The sequence below is a fragment of the Humulus lupulus genome, chromosome 4, assembly GCF_963169125.1.
Source record: "Humulus lupulus chromosome 4, drHumLupu1.1, whole genome shotgun sequence".
Lineage (NCBI taxonomy): Eukaryota > Viridiplantae > Streptophyta > Magnoliopsida > Rosales > Cannabaceae > Humulus > Humulus lupulus.
The window spans coordinates 164,169,914-164,179,038 of record NC_084796.1 but is presented as its reverse complement, the minus strand read 5'-3'; the positions used below and the strand labels follow the sequence as shown (position 1 = coordinate 164,179,038).

Genomic DNA, 9,125 nt, shown 5'->3' with positions numbered 1-9,125 from the left:
TCAAATGATCTTCTGGTGGGCCACAGTTGAGGGGACTGACACTTGGAAGCTACCATGGGTCCGAGGACAAGAATCCTAGACTTGAGGGATTGGAGAATGAAGAGAGCGAGGACCATCTGAATGGTCCTCAGGGTGTGACCTTACTTGGAGATGGGTCACGGGACATGGCTTCGCCTGGAGACATCTGCGCCTAGAGGACAAAATTTGGAGTGTGGCCTCACTTACCTGGCAGCTACTCTAGGTCCAAAAACAAGAATCCTAGACCTATGGGATTCGTGAATGAAGAGAGCAAGGACCATCTGAATGATCCTCGGGGCGTGACTTTACTTGGAGACATCCGCATCTTGGAGAGGGGTCACGAGACGTGGATTCACCTGGAGACATTCGCGCCTCAAGTAAAGACCTCAGGGCGTGGCCTCACTTGGAAACATCCACTCCTTGGAGACAGGTCACGGGACGTGGCCTCACTTGGAGACATCTGCATCTGGCCAGACCATAGTATGATACTTCACTAGCACTCGAGGAGCCTAATTAGTCCTCTAACAAATGCCACATGTCCTCTGGTGAAAACACGGACAACAACAACCATTCTACTTCTTCACTACATTTATCGAGAGCTACAAACTCAGATTCCATTGTGGATATAGTGATTACAGTTTATTTCAAGGATCTCCATGAAATAGTTTCGCCATCTAGAGTGAACACATATCCACTTTTACCTTTTGAGTCTTGGATGTCAGATATCGAACTTACGTCAGTGTATCCTTCAAGAACAGCTGGATCTCTGGTATAGTTCAACGCATAGTCGCGAGTATTCTGCAAGTACCTAAGTACTCTTATAATTGCCTTTTAGTGCTCAACACTTGGATTAGTCGTGAATTGACTGAAAGTACTTACAGTGTAGGCAATATCTTGTCTTGTATAGCTTATCAAGTACAATAGATTGCCTATCACTCTAGCATACTCAGCTTAAGAGACACCGTCGCCTTTATTCTTGGACAGATGATGACTTATGTCAATTGGTGTTGTGGACACACCAGAATCATGTTTACAAAATTTGTCAAGAATCTTGTCCACATAGTGTGACTGACTCAAACTAAGTCCAACTGACGTCCTTGTAATTTTTATTCTTAAAATTACATCTGCCAGTCCCATGTCCTTCATGTCAAACTTTGAGTTCAACATATCTTTGGTAGATTTTACCATTCGTTGGTTGCTTCCGAAAATGAGTATATCATCTACATACAAACAAAGAATAAAAAATCCATCATTTTTTTATATAAACACATTTGTCACAATCATTAATTTTGGAGCCACTTGTCATCACAAGACTATCAAATTTTCCATATGTATATATATAAATATATATATTACTATATAAAATGTTCATTCTACATGTAATATATAAAATTTTAAGTGAAGGTAACTTAAACATAAATTATATAAAATATGTGCATATATGTATGTAAAACTCGTATACACTTGTATTCATATAAATATATATATATATATCAATAAGCATAAATCAAACATATATATGGAAAATTAAATTTACATAATATGTTCATAATTATCGTGATAATTGTTAGGATTAATGCCCTAAAAGCATGTAAATACATTTTATTGAATTTAAATAAAATGACGATTTTATTATAATTGAATGTTATAATTATTGTTTGAATTAATTGTATGTTAATATCAAGAAAATCCCTTATTCATTCATGAGAATATGATCTTTCATTATTGCGAGAGAATTAAGATCATATATAATGAATAAAATAGTCAGTAACATATTAAAGTATGACATCTTTAATGAATGGTTACTAGTACGGTTTGTTAAGCATACGATATGCGAGCAATCTAGATTCGAATTACTGATGTGGATAGACATCTTAGTAAATGTGTTGTATATAATAAAGATTATATATGACTAATAACTCCATTTTAATGTCATTTTAGGATGTGTTTTTGTGGTAATCTTGAGTCTTTATGTTTGTTTTGTGCAAGATTACGCTTGTGTTTGTCTTTGTTGTAGGTTGGTATTTTGAATCATGAGCTAAACGCGGAAAGAAGAAAAAAATGGTGGAAAAATGGAACTTTTGGTGGTTGTTCAACTCAAATTGGTGTCAAGGATGAGTTACAAGAAGTTTTTGATGAAGGAAGGATTTCAAAAGGTCAAAGTCTGAAGGAAAAAAAAATAGAATCAGAGCAGTGGCATGGGCTTAAGGGCCGCGACTCTAATAAAGTCAGAGGTTGCATAACCTACTGAAGGGAATTAGGACCGCGACTTGCTTTATAAGTCGCGACGCTAGAAGAAACAGAGGCATATCTAGGAGGCGCATGGAGACATGGGCAGCGACCTGGGTGAAGAGGGCTGCGACCTAAGAAAGGCCAAGTTGCAGCCCGCCTTTCAAAAAAAGAGGGATTCTTTTTTTTTAGTATAAATTAAGACTTTAAGTTTTAAAGAGAATTAGGTTAGATTTTTTATGACGAATTTATAGAGTAATTATGATTTTGAGACAATTTTTTCTGCAATTTCATATTTTTATTTCTTCTTCAAGCTTTTCGATTTTATGTTTCTAAATAATTATTTTGTTGGTTTAGTCATGTTTGTTATGAACTAAATTCTTTCTCTAGGGTTTAATGTAGTCACTTGGATTTCTATTTAATGTTATTATGATGTTCTATTGATTCTTCTTCTTTATTCTAATCTATATAATGTTTGCGTAATGTTAGTAAAAATCTGATCAATATTTGCCTTATTTATGATTTTGATTCAAAATTCGAAAGGCGAATTGAATATGCTATCGTTATATAGACACCAGTTATATATTGGACGAAAGTATCTATATGGCTTGTGTAGAAATTAGGTTTTTATGCTTAATGCCTACTATGTGTTTAAGTTTATCACATAGATGTAGAAAACCTGCATATAGGTTGAGATCTTATTTCTTGAAAAAGAATAGGAATCGATTTTTGTTACCCTGTTATTAAAATAGGAAGAAGAGATTTAGAACTAATAAGTAAAATTAATAGAATGAAAAGTTGATGAAGTTGATACCCTAGGTTTTTAATTAATCAATCTTTATTATTGCAATATTTATTTTAATTTTAAGTCTTAGTTTAAAAATCAATCTATTTTCGATAGTCAAATAAAAATTTAAAAGCAATTATTGGTAATTGGTTGATAATCTATGTGGGAATGGTAGTTTTCTTTCTATTTTATTACTTGAATCGATTGTGTATACTTGCACATCATATTTTACCGATCATGTTTTTGGCGCCGTTGCGGGGCACTAATATCCAATTTCAAAATGAATTATTTCTTGTTCTACTTTGGTTTTTACTTTAAGTCCTTATTCGGCTTGTGACTGTATTGTGTTTCAGGAATTATTGGTATATACGGTGAAGTAGACAAAAGGAACTCATATCGGTAGATCTTGAAACTGAAAGAACGTGTAGACAAAACAAAAAGATAAAGGATAGCCTGGATTTTGCCGTGGCTGAGAATCAATAAAATGCAGCAAACTATGCTACTAATGTTAATAATATCCCAAATATTGCAGAGGTTCCAGTGGAACGAGGACCAAGGACACTTAGAGACTATGTGCACATTTAAGATGAATGGAGTGAGTGACAATGAGATTAGACTTACATTATTCCCATTCTCTCTACAAGACCGGGCAAAGATTTGGCTAATTTCACTGCAAGCTAATTCTATTACAACATGGGAGGAGGAGTTTGCCCAGAAGTTTTTAGCAAAGTTTTTTCCTCCAAAAAAAGCTGCAAAGTTGAGAGGGGAAATTAATAATTTCTACCAGACAAAAGGGGATTCATTGTATGACGCTTGGGAAAGATTTAAAGAGTTATTAAGGAAGTGCTCACATCATGGTATAGAGAAATGGATGCTAGTACATAATTTTTATAATGGTTGAATGGTACTACTCGTACCATAATATATGCGGCAGCAAGAGGTGCGTTCATGAGAAAGAGTGCTAATGAGGCATATGAATTGCTAGAGGACATGGCAATGAATAACTACCAGTGGGAAACTGAAAGGGTACAAACAAAGAAGGTGGATTGTATGATTGAATTGGATGCTATTTCCATGCTTACATCGCAAGTGGCAGCTTTAACGAAGCAGTTACAACAGAGCAACCTGTCAACTAAAATCATGGAAGTACAGAGTTTATGTGGGGCATGTGGGAGTGCTCATCCATTATATTAGTGTCCTTCCATGGAGATGAATAATATACCTATGGAACAAGTCCAAGGTATAGGACATTTTCAAAGACCAACCAACAACCCCTTTTCGATGTCATATAACCAAGGGTGGAGGAATCACCCTAATTTCTCATGGACAAATAATCAAGCCACACAACAGCCTTTTCCTCAAAGTCAGCAACAATACCCACCTCCACAGCTATAACCATATCAGCCAACACATATGAAACAACTTGATGCACAATCCAGTGTACTGAACCAGTTCTTGACAGAAACTAAGGCATCTATTAGGAGTTTGGAGACTCAAATGGGGCAGTTGGCTACTTTGATGAAAAACTGTGCTCAAGGGAACTTACCAAGCACTACTGAGGTAAAACCAAAAGAGTAATGAACTGCAATATCTTTGAGGAGTGGCAAAGAGTTAAAAGAGCCAAAAGTAGTTGATAAGGAGGAGGAGTTAAGTGGGTCAAATATTACTTTAAACTTAGAGAAATAGCCAGAAATAAGCATAGATCATCATATAAAGATCCCATATCCTCAAAGGCTTCAAAAGAATAGGCTTGACAAGAAATTTTCTAAATTTTTGGATATCTTTCGAAAGCTACACATCAATATCCTATTTGTTCAGACACTTGATCAAATGCCAAGTTATGTGAAGTTTATGAAAGAAATTTTGTCAAAGAAAAGGAAACTAGATGATTATGAGACAGTGGCACTTACTGAGGGGTGCAGTGCAATAATTCAAAAGAAACTACCTCCCAAGCTTAAAGATCCTGGTAGTTTCAATATTCCATGTTCTATAGGGGGTTTAGTAGAAACAAAGGCTTTATGTGATTTAGGGGTCAATGTGAATCTAATGCCTCTATCAATCTTTCGGAAGTTGAATTTGGGAGAAGCTCGCCCTACTACCGAGTCTTTGCAAATGGTAGATCACTTAGTCAAACATCCTCGTGGAGTGATTGAGGATCTATTGGTGAAGGTCGATATGGAGGAAGATGAAAATATTCCAATAATTTTTGGAAAAGGCCATTCTTGGCTACTGGTAGGGTTTTAATCGATGTAGAAAAGGGTAAGTTAAAGCTGTGAGTGCAAAAAGAGGAGGTAAAATTTAATGTTTTTCCAGCAACAGAAATTCCAACTTGTTGTAGAGTTGAAGTGGTAAAAAGAGGAGAGAACAAGTTAGAAGTCTTTAAGCAAAGATCCACGGTTAAAACTGGAATGCGAAAAGTGCATCAACGTTTTAAAAAGTTCCTTAGTGAAAGGATTCGAATGTTACATGAGCGGGGTAAATTTCCACCAATCTATAATAACAAGAAACAAGGGCCAACTCATGACACAATGGCTCTCAAGGATGTGAGGGGTGGCCTTGATCCAAGTTGAAATATGAAAGAAAACAAGCGTCCAACTAAATGACGTCAACAACAGCACATTTGGAGGCATTCCAATCTTTTATTTGCATTCTTTGTATTAGATTTATTTAAGTTTTGGATTATGAACACTTTAATTTTAGTATTTTGAGTATTTATTTTAATTTTAATTTTAATTTCTATTAAATATGAGACTAATTTGAGTTGTAGCGCTTCTTCGGTCTCCGACAGAATGAACTATGGGATAACCCAAAGTTTTTATTTCCCCATTTTCGATTCACCATCTCAATCCGTATCATTTTAAGCAGTCTCAGGTCTCAGGTAAGTATCTTTTCCTAAGATTTCATTTAAACATTGGGGACAATTTTTAGGTTAAGTTTAGGGGAGTTAAGGGATTTATTGTTTTGTATATATTATGTTATTTTGTTAGTTGTGTTGTGTTGTGTTGTGTTGTGTTTGTCATGTTTTTTCTAGGTTGTCTAGAGTGTTAGTTGAATCCAGTTGACAATGATTAACCGATGATAATATGATTGAATGATATGCTATATAAATTGAATGGGATTGAAGCTATAAAAATCCATGTGCTTGGTTGAATATTTCTTTCCAATTTTTACTTTGTCTACTTAAATAATTGAGAGCTTAATCATGATTTTTGATAAATTTTGTTTGATTGATTATTATTTATGCTTGCTGAATTTTTAAAAAATAAAAATAAGATTGAAAATGTTGTTATTCTAGAACTTCTTTGCTTGCTTTTTGAGATGAAATCCTAGATGATGCATGCTTAGGAAGATGATTTAGGCAATTCTTTGAACCGTTTGAGCTTTCCAAGCCAACATTGATTTATTAAACCCCTAATTACCCAATTTTGAGCCTAATTTGATTCTTTTTGTTTGACACTTATTTTGAGCCTATGAGAACTTTGTTATTTTTCCTTACCTTTGATATACCATGATCATATGAAAAGTGATTGGGAGATTGTTGGCAATGAGGTTTATATTTAGAAATTTGTGTCAATAGAAGAAGAAAAATTGAGAGGTAAAAAGGTATATTGAATATGAACTACACTCCAATTGAAAATACAAAGAAATATGTTTGGGGGAGTGTAGTATGGAAAAAAATCATGTTTATGAATTCTCTCTCAGAGCAAGAATGATTCTGAAATTTGGGATTGTTTTTTGGGTTTGCAAGTTGATACAAGTTTGGTTTGTTTGGTTTGTGTGCTTATGGTATACTTGCTATACAAGTTTGGTTTGTTTGGTTTGTGTGCTTATGGTATATTTGAGCCTAAATGACTTTTTCATCTACCATTACCTAAGCCCTTTAAATTATAAGCTATGAAAGTCCTATTGATTTCTGAGCATGTGTTTTCTACATTAGTGGAGATTAGTAAGTATAGCAAGCTTATGGGATAATGATATTAATTGATTGTAATGAAATAATTTGGTGAGCATGAATTGATTCAAATGCATTTTATTTATAAATCATGATTTTTAGAGCTTTTATTTTTGTTTGGACTTAATTGAATCGGAAGAATGTTTTGACTGAAATTCTGGATTATATGTTGATTTTCCCGAAGATTATATAAGTCTGTTAGTCATCATAACTTGAGGCATGAATTATTGTTGTTGACTTGATTCAGTTGTGTTGATTGTTTAGGTTTTGAGAATTGTTATGTGAATTTTTGTCCTTTGTTTGATGGCGAACAAAGAGTAAATTTGGGGGAGTTTGATAACTCCATTTTAGTGTCATTATAGGATGTACTTTTGTGGTAATCTTGAGTCTTTATGTTTGTTTTGTGCAAGATTACGCTTGTGTTTGTCTTTGTTGTAGGTTGGTGTTTTGAATCATGAGCTAAACGAGGAAAGAAGTAAAAATGGTGGGAAAATGGAACTTTTGGTGGTTATTTGACTCAAATTGGTGTTAAGGATGAGTTAAAAGAAGTGATGAAGGAAGGATTTCAAAAGATAAAAATCTGAAGAAAAAAAATAGAATTAGATCCGCGACATGGGCTTATGGGCCGCGACTCTAGTAAAGTTAGAGGCTGCATAACTTGTTGAAAGGAATTAGGGTCACGACTTGCTTTTATAAGTCGCGGTACTAGAAGAAACAAAGGCAAATCCAGGAGGCGCATGGAGACACGGGCCGCGACCTAGGTGAAGAGGGCCACGACCTAAGAAAGGCCATGTCGCAGCCCACCTTGCCAACAAAGAAGAATTTTATTTTTTTTTTGTTATAAATTCATACTTTAGGTTTTAATTAGGTTGAGATCAGATTTGTTATTACAAATTTAGAGAGCAATTCTGATTCTGATACATTGTTTTCTGCAATTTCAAATTTTTATTTATTCTTCAACCTTTTGGATTTTATTTTTTTGAATAATTATTTTGTTGTTTTAGTCATGTATGATATGAACTAAGTCATTTATCTAAGGGGTTAATGTAGACACTTGGATTTCTATTTAATTTAATTATGATGTTATATTGATTATTCTTCCTTATTCTCATCTATATAGTGTTTGCTTAATGCTAGTAAATACTTGATCAATATTTGCTTGATTTATGATTTTGATTCAAAATTCGAAAGATGCTGATTGTATATGCTATCGTTATATAAACATAAGTTACATATTAGACGAAAGTACCTGTATAGCTTGTGTAGCAACTAGGATTCTATGCTTAATGTCTACTATGTGTTTAAGTTTATCACAGAGATGTGGAAAACCTGCATATATGTTGAGATCTTATGTCTTGAAAAAGAATAGGAATCGATTTTGTTAACCTGCTATTAGAATAGAAAGAAGAGATTTAGAACTAATTAGTAAAATTGATAGAATGAAAAGTTGATGAAGTTAATACCCTAGATTTTTAATTATTGAATCAATCTTTATTATTGCAAAGTTTATTTCAATTTTAAGTCTTAGTTTAAAAATCATTCTATTTTCGATTGCCAAATAGAAATTTAGAAGTAATTATTGGTAATTGGTTGATAGACCTTGTGGGAACGATACATTACTTACTATTTTATTACTTTAATCGATTGTGTATACTTGCACATCATATTTTACTGATCAATGACAAGATCGATGAGAATTAACTATCTTTATAAGCTTGTTGTTTGACATAAAGATTTAATTCTTATCATAATAGTTGATCATTTATAGATCAGTCTAAATCCTGAGTATTCATGAACTCCTATTTGTGTTTATTGTATTTTTTGATTCACTTGTTAAGGTCTCTTAGTATAATGATGCTAATGACTTTTCTTTTGGAGATTCGATATCATGGATGGTTGGGAACATGAATTACAATAATGGAATCCATACTTTCCTACTGGATCGAATATTGATTCCCTCAAGGGTTAATTCTGGAACTGTATAGTTATTGAGCTCAAATCTATAATTTGACTATAGATTAATTATTCGCTGATGAATTAATGGTACTTACGGAACAAAAGGTAATTAGAGGGGTAAATGATATTTTTGACCAGCTCTAATTAACGAGCCAATAAATGGAGGACATAACTACATTTTTT

At 33.7% G+C, this 9,125-nt stretch overlaps 1 non-coding gene across 1 annotated transcript; it reads right to left on the bottom strand.

The window, feature by feature from the left end:
• Nucleotides 1-3,788: 3,788 nt before the first annotated feature.
• On the bottom strand, nt 3,789-3,895 carry LOC133833298 (small nucleolar RNA R71). Its single transcript, XR_009892689.1, has one exon. It is a non-coding gene; the product is annotated as a small nucleolar RNA R71 (small nucleolar RNA).
• Nucleotides 3,896-9,125: the final 5,230 nt, after the last annotated feature.